The sequence below is a fragment of the Taeniopygia guttata genome, chromosome 2 (genome assembly GCF_048771995.1).
Source record: "Taeniopygia guttata chromosome 2, bTaeGut7.mat, whole genome shotgun sequence".
Lineage (NCBI taxonomy): Eukaryota > Metazoa > Chordata > Aves > Passeriformes > Estrildidae > Taeniopygia > Taeniopygia guttata.
This window is the reverse complement of record NC_133026.1, coordinates 81,189,867-81,195,832: the sequence shown is the minus strand read 5'-3', so window position 1 is coordinate 81,195,832 and position 5,966 is coordinate 81,189,867.

Below are 5,966 nucleotides of genomic sequence, written 5' to 3'. Positions count from 1 at the left end.
TTAGTGAAGTGTCTGGTTGTCTTTCTAACAAGGGATATCTGGAGTACAGATAGTTGGAAAAGTTGAAGTCACTCATGCTTCCCTTCAGAGCCCTACTGTCTTCCCTCTGTTTTTTCTAACTTCTAAACATCCATGTTGTCTCCTCGATTCCAAGTCATGCTTAGACCTTTAAAGATAAACACGAAGTGTGACTGAATGTTTTAGACAAATCATTATTTCCTGGGGGGATTTGTTGTTGTGTTTTGACTTACACATAATCAGAACCACATCACTTGCTGCAACTGGAGTTTTTTTCTGTAGAGATTACATGACAGAGATTGATATAATCACTCTGCTGAAGAACTCCTGCACAAAATTTTAGTTGGTATCTTCCAAGGTTACTTAAATAATTATTGCACAGGTTATATCAAAACCTTATTTCCAGGAACTTCACTGGAATGTTTCTTCTTTAAACACATGATTTTATTGTAACTGATCATCCTAACTTTTCAATTTTTGAATTTTTGAAATTTACCTACCAGTTAACTAATAATCACTAGAAAACAACAAAACTCCATAGAGAGAGGTGGCTTACAGTAATTGCAAACTACATTTTTTAATCTTTAGCACATAAAAAAGAACAGAAGTACTGCTTTTTCAAAAGTACTCAAATTTTAAACTCATGGAAATGATGAACACAATGCAAATGTCAACATTTTATATCAATGAATCAGCTTAACATATTTTTGAAAACTATTGATGAAAGTAAAATCTACTAGTTTTGGAATAGTAAAGATAAATCTTTAACTACCTTCTGTTGGCTGGAGTTTGTTTGGAAAAAACACTTACTATATCATGTGCATTCTCAGCTTAGGGTTTTATGTTCCACTCAAAAATGCTTGGAGATTACAGGAAAAGCAATGGTTTTCTGACTGCTAGTTTCAGCTTTCCCCATATGTCTTACAGGTATTCATTTTCAGGCTTACATCCCACAGTCCAGGAGTTGCAGTGAGCATTTTGGTTATACTGCAAGTTACTGTGTGGCACCCTCTGTGATACTGACAGCTGAGTGTCATTTTCTGATTGTGTGTGTTGCGTTTGGGTCAATATACAGCTGCTATCCATGCATTTCTCCTCTCCTTTATCAATCTCCATAATTAAAATATTTGGATGATTTAGTGGTAAATCCTTAGTTAAGCATGTGAGCTTTATTATGATATCTTAGAACCACAAAAAATGATTGCAGGTTATTTAATTTATAACTGCATGGTGCAAAGCCCAAAGCTCAAATAACCCCAGGAAACATCACTGTGTGTTACCTGAGGAGGAAGTTTCTTTAGGTGACATTGAACGTGGAGGACTTCTGAGATACAGGAATCATGGAGATGGAAAAGGCTTACAGTAAAGGCTGTTCTTTTGTTAATTGTAATTATCTCTGTAATTAGATAATGCTGATTTATGACTCAGTGTTTCTTTTAGAAAAGCATACAGGGTGGGTTTTACTAAATTTTCTAAACTTAAGAAGGGTATTTATTCCAATATATTAAAAAAAAAATTCTGCTTGTAAGGTGTTCTTCAGTTTTCTGCTTGTTCTTCTCATTCATATCGCTACACAGGGCAGGAGATTGCGTGGAATGCTGCAGTTATTGGCACTGGTGCAGATTTGATGTAACTCTTCAATTAACCAGTGTCTCACTGCTCTTAGTTACTTTATTGTATTTCATACTCTGAAAATGCCATCTTTTTGAAAACTGCCCTGAATGTAATGCAAATTCTTTTTCAGCACTAATATTTTATGTGGCCTAATAACAATTACTGTTACTATACAAGGATGTGTTGTCATGTAAACCATACAAAAAATGCACACTGCATTTTTTTCTGACTGTTATGCTGTACCTTTGCTGATGCTGTTTCCCAGAAGATAATACTTCTGTGCTGTTAAAGATAGAAATACTTTGTCAGGCTCCATGCTTGGCTAAAGTAGTGTCTACAGCAGATAGCATATCAGATGCCTATATCTGAAGACTTCATGCTTTTTAAAACCTTGGTCAATACTATGCCAGAGATAATTTTAAGTGTATCTGACTCACAAATACCCTGTTTAAATGGACAAATTCAGCTGCAGGTCTAGGTAGTGATGAATTGTACTAAATAGACTGATTTGGTTCTGTAGCTGAGTTTTTAAAAAGAATAGAAGAACACTTAGAGCAGCAGATATGAGATGACCTGCTTGTAACTCAACTTTGAGTTTTATGGCTCCCACAAAGTCATATGCTTGCAACTTTTATTTTCTATAATGTAAAAATTGATGTTCTCATTGCATATTTATACATTTAGCAGTGTGGTGTCTTGATAGCTTTGCACAATCACTTTATTAGTGGCTCAGTTTCACTGGATGTCCTTTGTATAAAAGGGACTTTTTTTTTTTCTTTTCTGAGTAGCTCTGTCATTCTGCATCTTAACCTGACAGCTTTAGATTTATCCCTGCTCCTCAAATGGAAAAATGTATGCCTCCAGCTCTGAATCCTTTTAATTCAGTTATGCATCATCTGAGTCGGGAATACCAACACTGAATCCAGTACTCCAGTTTCAGACATGGCAGTCTGCAAAATATAAAAAAAAAAAAAATTATTTAGATAATAAATAACAACAATATTTTCAATATAATTTTATATTCTTCTATGGGTTTTGGAGTGTCATGGACGAATGAAAATGGGAGAATTTGGCATCTGTGTGCCTGCTAGTGATTATAGGAAGAATATTACATCACTGAAAGTTACAATCTAGAAGCCCTTGTCAGTTATGGTAAATAAGAGATAAACATACATTAGCAGAATAATATGAAAAATTGATTTGTTAAAATGGTGCTATTTGACAACAATTGTTTAATATAAGAGCTATAGACAATTAATTTTGAGTCTGTTCTCTAGTTGAAGAAAATGTAAATATAAAAAGCTGCTCAGTATTATTAGTTACTTCACATAAAGAAATCAAAATGCTTTTAAATTGATGGAAAAAACAGTGTATCAATTTGTTTAGTCTGAAAAGTCTGTTCAAATATATTTAATATTGAAAGAATCAGAGTTTTATAGAAATGCAAATTACAGTCTTGAAAAGTTGATTCAGCACCACTACAAATTACATTAACTTTCATTATCATTTGAATAAATGCTTCACTTCTGGTGGAAAAGGTTTGTCACATTGACAAAGCACTCCAAGACAATTGTCCTTATTAAAAAAGAAGAGGTTCTACTGTTGGTTTGAAAACAGCAGTTTTGTAGAGCTCCATCAGTCAGGAATATTCATTACTAATCTGCTTTTAACTCAATTGCATGGATGATTGATTAAGTTTCCTTATTTTCTTTTTTAACGCATTGTAGGTAACTTGCTGGAAGATCAGCAGGGCTACTTCCAGTACTTACTCCTCAATGTTTCACATGTTGTGATAAAGTGGTGTCACTTGCCCTTGATTTATGAACATAAAACCAGACAAAAACAGAATTATGGGGCTGTAACTACTCTGTTTTTTGGTTGGAGGCAGATGTTGAAATAGGCACTTCTGTGTACATCTGTACATCCTGTGTATCTGCAAAAACTCCTCTGTTTTCCAGATAAATGCCAACTCCTTGTGATTCTTACAGATCACTATTTTGAGACTAAGGTAATACTGCACTCTCTTCCTTATGGTGGGAATAGGCTCCTATAGATAAACCACTCTTTATGTCACCTTTTTTTTTTGTTCTGCAAGGATGAGAAAGGAGCAGTATATGAGCTACCAAAACTGCAGTCAAGTATCAGCTTGTAGCATTTGCAAGACACTGTTTTAAAGGCAGAATCTCTCCCTTTTTTCATGTTACAGTTCCTAAGCTTGTTGGGAAGGGTAGGTGTTGCAATGGATGCCCCAGAGGAACAGCTTAATGGTAGTAAATTTTTTTATATTTTCCTTGCCTAAAACACCTAGGACAAACACAAATGGGAGAGGGAGAGATGAACACTGTAATGTTTTTAAAATAAATTATTGGATGCCCAAGAATTTCCCACACATTAGTTTTTAAAAGATCTTTTTCTGTGAGAAGCAGAACACACGGATATTTTTTAAAGCTATTTTTGAAAAATTCCAGAACAGAAAGGTAATTCCTAAGTAGAACAGGCTATATTTAATTACCCATGGGCAAGTTTGTTAAGGCTCTTACAAATTTGCACACAGAGTGTATTGCATTTTAAGGTAAATGCAAACATTTTTCATGTTTGTAAAAAACTTCCTACCAAAATCCATTCAGAACTTTCATTTCCCATAGGCCATGGGAATAATAATTCTCTCAGCAGTTTGTAGTTCTTTAGCTTTTTCTTTTTTAAATGGGGTGTATAAAACATCTTTTTTTGTCTTTGTAGACATGCATGTATATATCCGAGTATATAAAATAAATATAATTGAATATATATCTTCAAATATAAATATATATCTTTTATTTATGCATAGATAAGATCTGCATACAGTTTTTGTCTTTGCTTTACAGGTAAGGTGTATTTTGAAATGCCTGTCTGGATAACTGTGTCCTTCAGTTTACACAGCTATATATGCTAATAAAATATATGCAAACTTTAATTCAGAAAAGGTCAAATGAATGCTTCCAAGAAAAAATAGCTTCCAGGTAGTTTCCTCCATTTATTGGAATCAAAAGAATGTAAGCTTTTTTTTTTTTTTTTCAGAGAAAAAGAAACTTATGAATGCACAAATGGTAAATAAGAGCAAGGGCATAAATCTGTAAACTGCTGTATAGATATGGTATAAATATTTATTTCTTTCATTAATCATTTCTTACAGTGCCTGTGGCATGCTAGGGGCTTTCAAACACATGAAGAAACACAACTGATCTTGTTCATATTAATCTCACTAACTATAAAGGCTTTTGTAGAGTTTCATTTAATCAACTGACATGGCTGTCAAAATTTAGGGGAATGAGGGAATCTGTATTCTGAGTACGTTATTATCCACTGTTTCTATTTATGTATTCAACATGTAGATTGTCAGTCTACTGTAGATTATCTCTGAAAGGTCATGACAACCAGGAGAGATTCCTGAGGGCTGGAGGAAAGAAAATATCACTTCAAGATGAACCACAAGGAAGATCTGAATAAGGTCAGCTTTGCCTTGTTCCTTGGGAAGGTGATAGAAGAAATCCTCCTGGAAACCATTTCTAAGGGGAAATTGGTGATCTGATTAGTCTCCATGGATGGTGAGGAAATAGCAACTGACTGGTCTAATAGCCTTCCTGAATTAGGGTAGAGCAGTGGAAAGCCTTGAAGCTCAACTGTGATACGGATTTTACCACTGCCCTACTGAAGAAATCGGGTCTAAAGAAATAACAGTGATGTGGCTTGAAAACTGGCTGAACTGCTGGTCTCCAGAGATTAGTTTAGCTGCATACTAAAGTGGCCCTGGGGACAGTATTGGGTCCAGTCCTGTTCAGTCCTTCAATGCTCGGGACAATTGGGCAAGTGCAGGTTCAGGAAGCTGACAGATGATGGAGAACTGGGAGTGCAGTGCTGTTTGATAGAGGAGTGTGCTGCTGTTTAGTGGGGGGCTCTGAATGGAGCACAGAGCCAACAGGAATCTCCCTTGCAAGTGACCTTTGCATGTGTTTGTCTCCAGTTTACATCAGCTAGCACCTCTCTTACATGGAGTGTAAGATGGCTTTGGACACAGGCTTCAGACATGGAAAAGATATTCCCCCAAGAAACATGCAAATGAGGAGGGAGTCCTGTAGAGGTTACCCAAAGCTTGCACACTGAGGAGTCTGAGCTGTTTATTGATGCCTCTGGTATCTACAGCATTATGTGGTGTCAGTGGTCTCTTGCTTTCCTGACACTTTGTGCTTTCTCAGACGTTCAATATTACTCATATTTGGAAGAGATGAATTGGGGGACGGGATTTAATGGACCACTTCTGCCATCTATCCAGTAAAGCCTTTTCCCTATGTTTGTTT